Raw genomic sequence first — 14,626 nt, 5'->3', positions numbered from 1 at the left:
CAAAATAAGCCAGCAAAAAGCATCAGAATATTTAGTCACCATGTTAACTTCTAACTTTGTGCCATGTTGTAGCAGCTGAAGAGAATTTTTTTTTAACCCCAAAAAATCGATGTGCCATAGACTCATAGACTTCAAATTAAAGCGATGTTGTAAAAAATGATACACCCTGTGTAAAATTTACTTAAACTTTGGGGGAACCTGTGCCTCAAGATACTACATGTAAAAAGGTCGTTTCTGTTTGATCTTTTTTTAAGGGAAGTAACAGCATGTCTGAAGGATGTAAAATTCCACTTGAACACTTGGGAACAATTGATTTCTGGCATTCATTTTTAAGGTATATGAAATAATGTAGAGACAGTGCTATTTGTGTTTTAACATGTCTTGGGAAACCATGATACTGTTGCCTGTTAGCTGTAGGATATCTAGCAGTTTGTCATACCAAAAGAAGCTAAAATTTTATTAAATGATTTCTAATTGCAATTGAAGATGTGGCCTTTAAATAACTGATTAATATTTTAAATGTTAACATGACTTTTGTTAACAGTGTGGTGTTCTCTTACCTTGGGAGCTAATTGGAGACCTTGCACTTTGGCTCTCAATTAGGGAATGCCAAAAGGTGGTAAGTCTCTGTGCTGTTCCTCCTGTGGGATTTTACTGAATTGTGTATAATACTTCAAGTTGCAAAATAAAGCTGTTGTGCTGGCTAAGTTGTATTTTTGAGACTTCTTGAATCAAAAATGTTAATGTTTAGGAAATTTGGGAAGCCCTGTGATTTTGGATGTTTTCTGGAAGATTTTTTCTTCTTCTCAGAGTCAGTGTAGACTGCAGTTGAGAATGTATATGTGTGCTGGGGTTTCAAGCCCAAACTATCCTGCAAATTCCGCATGGTGATTCATAAAGTCTGATTAACACCAGACTGCATAGGGTTATTGGGTATCAGTCTGAATTGTCAGGTGGTTTATGATTCAGCGGGGGACAGGGGAGCAGAAAATACAATCTAGATCAACAACATTTCATATTATTTACCATTATTAGTTCAACTAAGTTTCTTAATAGTAACTGACAAACTACATCTGTTCAGAAGCACACACTCTAAAACACTCATACCTGGTAATTTCTGTAACTAATCCTAGGATTTCCAGGAGTATAAAAAAAAAAAACTCAGGCCTAAGCTATAGTTGACAGTCCCATATCATTTATATGACTGTGCTGTTGCTGACAGAATATTAAATAAAAAAAAAAAAGAGAGAGAGAACCTATGTCTGCTGTGCCTGTCTCAGTTTTTTGCAGTGCAGTAATGTGTTCCACTTCATTTTTTTATTATTATTATTATTTTTAAGCAAATTAAAAACTGCAGTGCATCTGACCAAATATTTCCTCATAAATGACTGTTTCCCCTTAGCTGTGGACTGTTTGGGCAATATAGTTCTTATTTAGGCTATATATATAGCTGTTCAGAAAACATTATTGGGATCATACTTCTGTTACTGACAGGTGAATTGGGTGCTGATGATAAATGAGGTTTTTCTTCTTTGTTTGCATTTTAGCAAAGCCCAGCCTTCTCTCCAGGAAAGAATGCATTCTTGGATAATTTGGTTTGGTTATAGATAAGACCCAGCTTCAACTAGTTTTTAGTACTGACTGGGCTGCAGGAGTTGAATCTCAACTACAGAGCTTGCTTTATGATGACAAAGCTTACTGTTTGTTTCAGAAATGCCAAATGCATTTTTTATTTTTTTTTTGATAGGTGTTTTTGGTTTGGTGTTTTTTGTAAGCTAAGGACAAATAGGAATTTTATCTCAAGAGATGCAGTTTTGGTAGACTTGAGATTTCACTCATCCTAAAGCAAAATCTTCTACAGACTAATTGTAATGGCATATTGCAAAACATGACTTGCAACATGACTATATTTATTTCTACCCAAGAAAAAAGAAAAAAAAGGAACTTGGCTATTCAAGACCATTGAGTCACCATAGGTTGAACCTCCAAGAGAACTGCGGTGAACACTGAAAGTGTCAGTTCCTTTGTTCATACATCATGAACAATACTAAATTCTAATAAAAATGAAGAAAAGAAAAAGACATCATCCATACATATTCTGTTTTGGGAACTACTGAGGTGCTAAAAGCTGTTGCAGCTGTGATTTTAAAATACAGAATAATAGGAAAAATACATAGCTGTTCTTGAGTGTACAACGTGTCACTTTCCAATAAGTCCATAAAGACTTAGTTCCAAACTTTATGTGCAACTTTTCCAAATCATTTACTCTTTTTTTTTTTTTTTTTTTTTTTTTTTTTTTAGCATTTTAGAGGGCAAAATTTATATATTTTTGTTCAAAAAAGGGCCACAGTCTATCTCCAGGGCCTTGAAATAAATCATCAGTCAGCTAGGTCTGTCGTGGCAGTTGAATGTGTACCTTTCAGGGGAAAAATGCTCCATAAATAAGTAAGTTGAAAGAGGGTGGAACTTCGTTCACTTGCACACAACTGTCTTCAAGCGCTGTCTTCATACAGTAGCTGAGGAACAGTAGAGAGATCATAACAAGGCTGAACATATAATTAAAAGGTTACTTTGGAAAACATTTGTTTTGTGCATTGAGCTGTACGTTTGCTTTTAGTGTTGCGGTTTTTTGACAAAGTGTGTCACTCAACCGAGGGGAACAGAGTGCTTTGTAAGCTCCTCGGAAAAGCTTTTCAAAGCCTTGTAAGCACACTGCAAGAGAAAAGACGCAGACAGACCTGATGCTCATGAACTAGTGAACCACAGCTGAGAACCAAAAAGCAGTATGAGGAGTTGAGCAAAGAGCAGGAAATCTAATGGGGACGAAGCAGGTGTGCATCAGTGCATGATGCCTGGGAAGCAGCCTGCCTGCTGGTCACAGGTGGGAGATACACAGCCATGACCTGAGGCTGAGAAGCTGAGCAGTGGGTAGTAGAGCAGGCTCGTCTTCGGCTTCCTGCTTAACACCTAGGGCCCGCTGTGACCAGCATGTGCAAACAGCAGTAAAAGAGATGGCAAAAGGGTGAACGGTGAGGCCACAGGCAGTGCTCAAGACCACTACAGCTGACACAGTGATGATGGTGACAAGCCACACACCACGGTGCCTAGTGCTATCCAGAGCAACTTCCCCAGCGTACTGGAGGCCTCAGCGCAGACACAGCCCTGTGGAGGGTGTAGCTGTCTTGGGGAAGGCTGCACAAAGTGGCTGCAGCTCTTCCTCAAGGCTGGGGCTGTTTTTGAGGCTGCAGCCTCACCTGCAGGAGCTGTGCTCTGGACAGGCCCCTGAGCTGCTGGGTGAGCAGGCTGGGTGGCATCTGGAAAGGCCAACAGGAACCAAAGGTACTTTGTGGCCATCAGAGAAGCAAGGACACACAATCCCCCAATGCATGTAAGGAGGGGAGGATCAGAGGTAATGCTTAAGCAGGGGGAGGACTGATTTGTGCGAAATTAAACAAGAAATCTTTTTCTCCAATTGCAGATATTTACTTGGAGAACCGTAGTGCCTTTGCAAAAAGTTGGAGTGAGTTATTGAGGGATACACCTATCTGTGCCACTGGAGCCACTGATGCTAGAGAAAGTGACAGGTAGCAGTAGTCAGCAACTTGCTTCTGCAAAGGGCTTGATGGTACCGCCTGCCAGTCGGATCTGTTGTTTTGGGAATTTTTCCCTGCCTCATCCTATCTCTAGTACAGTGTTGAGAGGCTGAGGCTGTGAGGCTACTAGTTGTTGTTTCTCACCTGTGCAGACCTGGAGACATTGGAGGGGATCTAGAGTGACTGCAGGACTTGGGTGTCAGCTGAAGGATGTGGGAGTGACTGGGCCTCATCTCAAGTTCTTTTTCATGACCAAATGTGCAACAATAAACACAAGGAAAGGGAAGTCTGCAGTCACAAAGCTATGAGATCACTGCATGGCAGGAAATTGGTGGGGTTGCACTACTGGAATGATACAAGGGATGAACACAAGTTTGGCCAGCAGGTGGGAAAGAGAAACAGAGGATTTCATAAATGGGTAGTTTGAACATACAGAGCCTAAATGGAATAGGAGACGTGACAGACCTGTTGAGAGCTTATTGTCAGGGATAAAGGGGAGGTCAACAAAGGGGATATTGTGGTAGGCACCTGCTACAGACTGCTTGATCAAGAAAAGGAAGAGAATGAAGCCTTCCTTAAATAATTTGAAGAAGTGCCCTGACTGCATGCTGTGGTTTTCATGGGGATTTTTTAACAACCTCAAAATTGCCAGAAGAGCAACAAAACAAGAAACAAGCAAGCCAGGAGACTCCTGGGTGGTGTCAAGGACAATTTTTACTTTAGTGCTGGACAGGATTTTGGGGGGATGTGTGCATGCTAGGGGGGGCACGCTAAATCTGTTGCCCAGGAATAGGAACTGCTCAGATGTCATACCCAACACTAACCCTGGCTACAGTGACTATGCGATGAGCAAGTTAAAGATTTGAGGGCAGAGATAAGTAGCTGAGTAATAACCTTGCACTTTGGGAAAGTGAACTGAAGCTTGTTCAGAGATCTGTTTGGCAAGATCCTATGGGAGGCTGTCCTGTGCCATAGAGAGGTCAGGAGAGCTGTCTGCTTTTCAAAAGCGTTTTTCCCACTGTGCAAGAAAATGAGTAGGCATGGCAGGAGGATAGACTGTTGGGAATGCCTGGCTGAACTCAAATGTGAAAAAGTTCATGGAAGATGGGAGTGAGGATGGGCTGCGGAGGATTGCTTAAGGAAGGTGCACAGACATATGGGAACAGCATAAGGAACATCAAATTTTGGTTGACACTGAAAATAGCAAGGGATGTGAAGGTAGTGAGCAGTTTGTTTTTTTTTTTTTTGCAAGTGGGACATCAGCAAAAGGACGATCAAAGAAAATGTGGGCCTGCTACTGAATGGAGTAGGTGACTTAGCGATAAAGGTTAAAAAAACAAATGAGGTACTGTTTATTTTTCACTTCTGACTTTACTGACAAAGTCTTGCTCAGGCTTCTTTGAAAGGTCATGGTGATTAAAGGTTATTCCTGATGACTTGAAAAAGGAAAACATTACATCTAGCTTTTAAAAAGGTGAAAAAGAAATTACAGACCAGTTGGCCTCACCTCAGTCCCTGGGAAATTTGATAGAAGTCCTAATGGCAGCCATTTCTAAGTACACAAAAGGTGACTGATTTCAGAAAAACCGAGATGGGTTTATGAAGGACAAATTGTGCCTGACCAATGTGATCACTTTCTGTCATTAGGTGATTGGTTTGAATAACAGGGGATGTTATTTTCCTTGACTTTAGCCAAAGACTCCCATAGCAAATATGTAGCCAAATTGTGGAGAGGTGCAATACAGAGGTGCGAGAAAATTACTTTCATATGGTTCAAAGGGTTGTGAAAGTTGGTGGTGGGTTTAAATCCAGGTGGTGACCAGTTAGAAGTGACATTCCTCAGTGCTGAATACCAGCAAAGCAGATACTGTTTTATGTCTTCAACGGCAAATAGGATGTTAGGCAGGACTGCATCCACATCACATTCACAGATGGTGTCAAATAGTTGGTAGCAGGTGATTTGTATGTGTGCTGTTCAGACGGACCAGTAGGATGATGATGGGTCTGACCTGTGGAGGGCTGAGGCTGTTCAGCCTGTAGAAGTGAAGGCAGAAGTGTGGGGTTAAACTGTGGTCTTCTGCAGTTATTGGGATCATCTGGAAAACAATCCTGGACTCTTTTTGAGGCGCTCAGTGAAAGGACAACAGGCAACAGTCAAATTACATTAGGAGAAATTCCAGCTGCATGGATACAATAAAAAAATCACCAGGAGAATGTTCCAGGAATGGAGCAGGTGCCCAGGGAGATTGCACGTTCTCCGTCCTTGGAGATTTTCAAAATTCAATCTGACAGGCCATGAGCAGCTTGATCTAGCTTTGAAGTTAGGTCTGTTTTGAACGGGAGGCTGGACCTCTAGAGGGCTCTTTCAACCTAAATAATTTCGTGATTCTACCCAAATGGGCCTTTACATGGAAGATTAGTTACTATGGGGATAGATAGACTCAATCTGGCTGCCACTGTGCATGCAAACTGCCTTGTTTGCATGTAGAAACAGTTTTGTTTCACTATTTATCTATGCAGAAGTTCATGTACATGCTAACTATCCAGCAGAAAAAAGGCCATCATTTGCAAATATGGTAGCTTAATGACGACCCTAGCTTAAGGTTTTTAACCCTAGGTGCTTGAAAGAATCTCATGGAAAATATGAATTTATAACCTAACTGGATTGTGCACTGCGTAGGTAACTGCAGCTGACCCTTATACTGGATCTATCTAAGTTTAAAAACAAGCCATACAGTTGTTTTTCAGTTTCTTAGCAGCTTTAATTCTGTGTTAGTGTGCTTTCTTTTTTTTTTTTTTCTTTTTTTCTTTTTTTCTTTTCTCAATTGCTGAAATGCTATGGGGAAACCACAACAGATACAAGGTACTAAAATCAGGTCATTTGCACAGTTCCCCTGTAGAAGTATCACATGCCTTCATAGCAAGAAGAGGTGCTTCAGCTCTTTTTGCTCTGAAGTGGAAAAATTTCCACCTCATGCTTGCAAGATTGCTATTTCAGCTACCAAATGTCCTTCAGGGAGGGCATGCTGCAAGTGCACCACTAGGAAAGTCACCGTGTGTGGCAGAGCTGTGTTTCCAGTTGGATTTGTGGCTAGGTGGTTGTGGCAGAATCACTTTGAAGTCATGTTCTTGTTATGTTTTGGGCATACAATTCTGGTGCTTGGTGCTAGGCTATGTGATGAAGGGTTCATCTCCACGGCCAGAGGTTACGGTAATCCTCCACCTGGGCCGCTCTCATCCTGCAGCTCCTTTCTCAGGAGCAGGCCTGTAGGGCTCAGCACCCTGCAGCCACAAACTCCTGCAGACCCCTTAGAAGAGGCCTTGCAGCCACATGAATTCTCCTGCTTGGGGTGTGCAGCCCTCCCAGGAGGTGAAACATGGCTAGGAAATGCTGAGGAAGGAGAGAGGGTGGTGAAGTCCCTTCAGGTTTTCCTTTTATGTCGGTGACTGTTAGGTTATGGGATTAAGGCTCAGCTCTGTGAGCAATGATATTGAACTGGAGCCCCCCAAGCCCCCTGCCACATCTCTTATCCTCAGGGCTGATGCTGGAGAGTCACCATCCCACGGTCCCCCAGCTGAGCCGATGGGAGAGGCTCTTCCTTGGGCCACCTCAGAGGCTGGGAGACCTACAGGGCTGTGGGCTCAGGCAGGAGAATCTGAGGAGTGCACAAGGACCTAAAGGGGCAACGGGGAGAGATCATGATGGTTTGGGGGAGCAAGGAACACCTGCGGCCTGCAGCTGGAGAGGCCCACACATGGCTGTGTTGGGCCCAACTCTGTGCTCAGCTGCTGCAGGCCTTGAGCCAGAGCAGATGGACAGCAGGGCTGGGTCTGCTGAGAGACCAGGCTGAGCAAACTTGGAGGGAAAAGGCACCTGTATGGTGCCAAGTGGCTCGAATGAGTGACTGATGTGTAGCGATTCATGTTTTCTTCATCTCCTTCCAACTGCAAAGTGGGAGAGCTGCGCTCTGTTTGTTAAAAGGAAACTGATAACCTTGAAAAACAAAGGAAAAAGTTTTGAAAAATTCTGAGCAAACCAAGGAAAAATTACAGTATTCTGGTTTTCAGAAAAATAAATAAATAAATAAAAATCCTAGAGGTTTGAATTATGTACACTTATACTTCATAGTTTAACACATATTAGTGGGAGAAATAGGAAATTTAGAAAAAATCATTAAGGAATAAATTGTAGATTTAAGAAACATCTTGCAAATAAAAGCAAGACATGCCCCCACTCAGTTATTGCAAGCGTAGCACTGTGAAAGTAGTATTCCTCAGTTACACCCAGTCAGTATGCTGAATTAATGGTCTTTAAGGAAATTTTAAGTTAGGCACCTGAATGTGAACCTGGTAGACAAATCTGGGAAAATCTGGATTTTGAGCTGGTTTTAGCACTGCAGGTCCCTTTAAGGAGTGTTTACAGCTGTAGGATGGTGCTGGCATCAGAAATCCAAAGTTCCTGGAGAGAAGTAAAACCAACTTTCATGGGTCTCTTCCAGGAAATAATTTCAAATTCTCAAATACATTATCTTCCCCTAGTTTCTGGTTTTAATAAATGTGTGCGAATTTGATGGTATGTATTTTGATGGATGTTAAAGTACCAGTCAAAAAAATAAATGCACTGGGGCCATAGGCCTCATCTAAGTTGAGAAGTTAGCGTAGAATAAATTAATGTTATGTTAGCTTACAGTAGCTGTTCCGCTCTGAGTACAATGTGTGCATGCTCATTTTGTATTAAATATCAGAATGCATTAAGCTAAACTGTGGAAAGATACAAAGGAGACCAGAGAAGTATTAAGAATATGTGCAGAAATGAATACCAAGTATCATTTTGAAAGAACTCAAGCTAATCTGGTTTACACAAAGAAAAAGAAATCAAGCACATACCTAAGAACTGAGAGACAAGTACAAGGAACAATGAAGGTGAGAGGGCAATTGGTGGTAGCAGAGAGCAAGTAAAATGGTTTGAACCAAATGAGTGCCGACAGCCAGCATGAGAGATATGGCTTGGTGCAGGAAACTCCCTTTATGCTGCTGAAGCTGTGTTCCCTTCCGTGCAGGACATGACCATGTTTATGATAGTTAAGCAGATATCGACTTGGGTGATTTAGAGTGGTGAGCTGCAGGTGTAGGGATTAACCCGAGTTAAAAATTATAAAGTCTGAAGAAATAACAACAGTGGGTTAGAGATTGACTGCAAAGAGCATTCTGTTTTTAAAGTAGAAAGTCAGAATCCCTTCCGTAAACAAAAATTTAGGAGGTGGACTTAGGTTTTGACTCTAGCCTGTTATTGTAGGGGATGTGATGGAAAATATGTTTGTTGGGAAAAGATGAAGAATTACGTGTCTGTAGAAGCCCATGTAGACTATATGATCATAGCTCATGCCAATTGGTGTTTGTTTTTGTTTTGTTTTGTTTTGTTTTGTTTTGTTTTTGTTTTTGTTGTTTTGTTTTGTTTTGTTTTGGTTTTGGTTTTGGTTTTTGTTTTGTTTTGGTTTTGTTTTTGTTTTTTGTTTGTTTGTTGTTTTTTTTTCATAACAGAAATGCCTTGTGACCCAACAGCTTTGCGGGCTGAAGGTGCACAAAGCAGGCACAGCTTATTTGCTGTGCCAACCATGCAGACAGCTGCTCTGCTCTTGAAAAGCACGATCTTTGGGGGCAGCAACACAAACATCACTGACTCCCCTCTCCTTGTCAATGGAGGGAGTAGAGCTGCAGAGGGCCTCTTCCTGTGCCGCAGCACCTTCACCAACACCGTCAGCAGCAAACAGTTCCACCCTGCCTTGAGCTTTAGCTTTGCCGAGCAGCTGAAGCTTGGGAGCACTTCAGAGAGTAGAGCCTGAGACAGGGGCTGTTTTCTCTTTCTGTGTCTGCTTTTCTCCCTTTGTTTAAGACTAGCGTTGAAGCTTCATTTCAGATTTAGATCTAAGTGAAAGTTAGAAAGCATGACAGAACACCATGTGCCTCATTCAACATTCTCTCTGTATCGAGTGGTGACCATTACCACTCCTTCACAGCGCCAGCTTTGTACCAAAGGCTTGCATCTCTGCAGTACAGCTACAGACCTGAAAGAAAAATGGGGTCACAAATATAGGCCAAATACCCATACATCACGGAACAGGAAATCTTGCAGAACTGCCTTTTTCTTTTTCGTTTGCTCATCTCCCAGTGTGGTGTGCTCTTGTGGTCTTTGAATTAAAAAAAAAAAAAATTAAAAAAAAGGATGCATCCTGACTCATGCTTTTGTATAACCATACTGTTACTGATCACTGAGGATCTGTTGGTTCTGGGAAGCAAACTGAAGACTGTCCTGTTGTGTGGTTGTTTGCAAGAAATAGTATCTATATATTTTGTGACCACTGCTGTGCTTTTAATCAGGTTAGCTATTTTTTTTCTGCACAATAGAACTGAAGTCTGCTAAGGAGTTAATACTGTTAATTGATTCTCAATTTGTATTGTCTTAAGGGGTTGGGAAAGTGAAATAAAACAAACAGCATCAACAGGTAGGAACATGAAAGAGATCATCCAGATCAAGCATGCCTAATCAGTTGGAGCTTTCTTTCTCCCTTCTTGATTCCAAACGTATAGGAGTTGAGAAGCTGAGCTGTGGTAAGCTGACCACACAACAAAAGATAAAGTGCTTTCTTGAGTAACAGTTGTCCCCTTCCTCCCCCTGATTTTGTTTGTAACCAGAGGGTATAATCTAAAACCGCAGAAGTCTATTTTTTGCTACCAGACAGGGCATGCAGTTATCTGGAATGCTCCTTAGCAAACTGCAGCCATTATTGTAACAAATACGGTATTTCACAGAGTGTGATTCTCCCACTCAAAGCTGTGGAAGTGCAGAGAAATCACACAATGGAGAATTAGTTGGGGCTTTTGGGAAATCAGTTTTGTCACTCGGAGTATTGCCCATCAATGTGAAGTGCTGGGGGGGGGGGGGGGGTGGAATGTCCCCACCATGCACTTTGGACACAAGGTTGCACCGGGTGAGGGGAATTTAATGGCATGGTGTTAAACTTGCCTAAGTGACTGAGTGCAGGAACACTGACATCTCTGAGAATCTTATGCTAACCTGTACCTGTGGAAAGCTGTAAGACTAGATGAAATTAAACAAGGACAAATTTGTATCCAGTCTCAGTTAAAACCATAACAGAGGGATAATGGACAGTGGAGGATTTTCTGCTATATATTTGGAGCCTGGAGGGTCAGTGTTGAGGCAGTGCTGAAGTCTCTGTGGAACAATGATGAGACACATTTGGGCTGCATGGTTCAGAGCCTTCCTTGCTCTCAGGTTTGTACAGTGGTGTTAGCAAGAGATTGGGATGTTCTTTCTTCCCCTTAGTTTGATGGGTCACAAGAAGGTGAACAACACTGTTCTCAGAAATGCCATCTGTATTCATCAGTCCTGAGGCCTCAGACAGACTGGGAACTCAACCATGATAAGCGCACCATAGGTAGCCACAAGATGGTGGCTTAAAAAGTCCCTTGACTGTTTCAAGCTCCTTCCCATTGCATACTGTCTCTTTCCTTTCTTAATTTTTTTTTGCCAACTTTGTTGCCTTCATTCTCCTCTGTTTCCTACTGGATCCCTCTCTCTCCGTTGTTGTCCCTGCATTGTCCCTGCTCATCTCACCTCCTCCTCAGCTTCCAGTTGGTTTCTGCAGAGCAGCACACCCCCACCAGCTCCTCTGCTCCTAGCACTAGGAAAAACCACTTCTGTCCAAAGATGGTATGAGGAAGGCCCTTAGGCATCAACCTGCATCTCCAGCGTTGCAAGGTACATTCACAGCTCTTCCACAGCCTTCTTGGGTGACTGGCTAAGCTGTGTCATGTTTCTGTGTGTCAAGTCCTTGACTGTTGAACATGGATGGATGGTGCAAGCTGGCAGCTTGTCAGACCATATAACTTGTGAAATATGATACATCCCCGAGCAGTGCTCATGCTTCCTTCCATGTGGGCAGAATCACCATCTTCCTATCCAGTCTGGGTCTATGACCTGTCAATAACACTCAACAACTCTCCGGAAGTGAGACAGGTTGAAGCTGGCCCACTTGTTCACTCTGGAGTAGAGAATGCTTGGTTTTCCCCTAAAAAAAATCCTTCCCCTCTAAAATCCCTTGAGACAAAGACAAGCTAAAAGAAGAGGCATTTTTATAGAGTCTGCTTTTAAAGTACTGCTTTTGGAGTCTCAACTCTGAGCAAAACCTGTAGGTATATGCTAGGTCATACTCAGAGTGTAGTTCATGAAGTGAGCAAGGAGCCCTGCATTTCTGGTGGTACATTAAAGCTTTGGGGAGGGAGAAGAGTCAGGAATCAGTCAGCCTGAGAGGTTAAGCTTTCAGGAGCGTCAGCTAGGCAGGACTAGACACCCCAAAGACATGCTTAGAGATCCTAGTGCAGGGGCAGTGCTTCAGACTAGTCTGAAGTTCAAAGCATTTGGGTGGGATGGGAGCAGAAGAGATCTGCCCTGAGCGAGGAGGCTGGTAAATGGCCCAGGAAGGAGCTGCTGCCTCCAAGAGCTTCAAAGCCTTGTCAAGAGTACTGTGAGGGGGAGCAGAGCAAGACAAAGTGAGGGTCTTGGAGGCTAGGTACTCTTACACAGACTGAAAACCATTCTGGGCCTTGTAGCAAGGAGAGCAGACAGAGAGAAGATGAAAGATATTTAGTGTAGGATGTTACCGCCTCAGATAAAACAAGATAACAAGGGAGGCAGTGAGCAATCTCTGCACTTATGCCTATTAAAAGAAACAAGTCTGATTCTAGTCTTTTCCGATTATTAGAAAAATGAGATTTGAACTTTAACAAAAATCATCTGAAGCCCTCTCCAAAACAAAGCAGCCTGAGTACATGGCTTCTAACGAACTGTACTCTTACAAAGATTCTTTCTTCTTTTTTCAAATAGCAATTTCTTCTTTAACATGCGAAGAGGGGAGCTTTTAAGACCAAAACCTTGTGCTGCCCTCAGTGAGGTGGCATCTTCTGCATTAGGAGCTCAAAATAACTTCTAACCACACACCTCCTGTTGCTTCTACAAATCTTTCAGTCTAACATTCCGTCTTGCCTTTTACAGTCTTTGTTGCACTCAGCTATGATGGAAAATGAAAATTAGTGAATACAGAAGTTACTTCAAAGTCATAAGAAAACCTACGGGGAGAACTGCAGAAATACTGGCTTTCCTACACACCTTTTGCTGCAAGCTGGAAAGGCCTCCCACTTACTCCCCACATTCTCCCCACAATACTTCATCTGTGCCTAATCAAAATGCTCTATAATCCAACCAAAATTGGAATAGGAAGTATCAGGAGGCCAGGAAGACATCAGCTCTCATGATATTTCATGCACAGCTTACCAGATGTCAGATCCCCCATCTAGGATTGTTCTGAAATCCTTTGATCCTTTGTACCAACTCACCTCAGCTGAAGATCTGGCCCTTGGCTCCCAAAGTGCTTAATGAGGCAAAATCTACTTTACATGTCTGACAGTTTCTCTCCAGCTGTTTTTTGGCATGGCCTCCTGCTCACCCTCAGCACACACGGTTACACAGCTGAGGGGAGGGGGCAGCCCTGAAATTCAACCTTTCCCTTACCTGGTAATGTCTTGCCCTGAAAAGTGTCTACCTGAATAATGAAACATTGCTGCTGATGAGCTACCAGCAAGGAGATAAATTACTATTGCAATATCGTACCATAACGAGAATTTGTTTTTGAGTAATTAACCCTGCCACTGGTTCCACTTCCATAAGGTCAAGGGAACTTCTGATTTGTGAGGTGTAGTTCACAATTGTTATCAGACAATTGCATCTGAGTGACACAAGACATGAATCTAGTAATTACAGTATAGCTCCTTTCATAGTTACTCTTCAGCAATACCATTAACTAGGGCAATGCAGTTTGTTCTCTTTCATCATATTTATTTGGATTATTTTTTAAGCATTCCCCTATTATCTCTTCAGGACTTCCAGGTAACTTCTGGCTGAGCTGGCAGCAAGCCACCCCTCTCTTGTACTGCTGAGGTATGGTATTTATCACATAAAACTACTGGGAAAATTGCAGCAAAAATCTTTGATTAGTGGGAGCTCTTTGTCTGTTTTAAACATACTAAAGCATTAACAGCAAAGGTTCTTGACTAAGGGTGCAAGCCAGGGTGTGCTAGAAGTGGCATGGGTTAAATTGGTCGGACAGCTCTGGCAGCATCTGAAGGGAAACAAACCTCTCTAGTCCTGCTGCCTAGGACTGGAGGGTTGGGAGGTGGTATGACACTTTTCTCTTTTTCAACCAGGTAGAATAAGACCTAGAAGTCTCCGTACTGCTTGTGTTGGACCATTGATGACAAGGAAGCAGGTTTTCCCCCCACTCACAAAAAAAACAGTAGATAAACCTTGAGACACGTAACACCTGTGTATATCAAATCGGAAGAAGGAAAACAACCCCCTGGACAAATCCTGGCTGAGCTGCATGAATTCAAACATGAAGAGTGCATCCCGTGATGGAGCCAGGTGGTGGAGATGTACTCAGAGATCTGGCTTGACAGTGGTGCCAATCTTGCTGCCAACATGTCAGAAACCTCTCACTGTTGGATGGGGAGAAGGGGGCTCCTGAAGCATGGTCTCCTCTGCTCTCTGTGTGCCCAGGTGTGACCAGCACACACCACATGCTGTGCTGTGTGAAGAAGAACCAGACCAGGGTGAGGCCAAGGGACCATCTCCAGACTTCATGCATCTCTGGGTTAGTGTGGATGGCCCTCAGCTACCTGGATGAGACCTCTGCTCTTGGCTGCAGAAGGAGTGGCAGTGGGAAGGACAATTCCCAGCAAGGAGGACCTCTTATTCACAAGCAGAGGAAGGGGAGGCAAGGCAGACCCACTTCTGTTTAAGGTCAAGGTCTGGGTCTTTCTGTTGGCTTTTGCCTGACCCCTAAAGGAGTTGGGTCCATTTATTAAACAAGGGCAAAATTCTCACTTAAAAGAGAGACAGAAATCAAGGAACCATTTACAAGTTTGCATTCTGTGTTTTTTTGTTGTTGTTGTTGTTG

The sequence above is a fragment of the Aythya ferina genome (assembly GCF_964211825.1).
Source record: "Aythya ferina genome assembly, chromosome: 3".
NCBI lineage: Eukaryota > Metazoa > Chordata > Aves > Anseriformes > Anatidae > Aythya > Aythya ferina.
The sequence above is the reverse complement of the archived record's forward strand: the minus strand, read 5'-3'. Positions refer to the sequence as shown.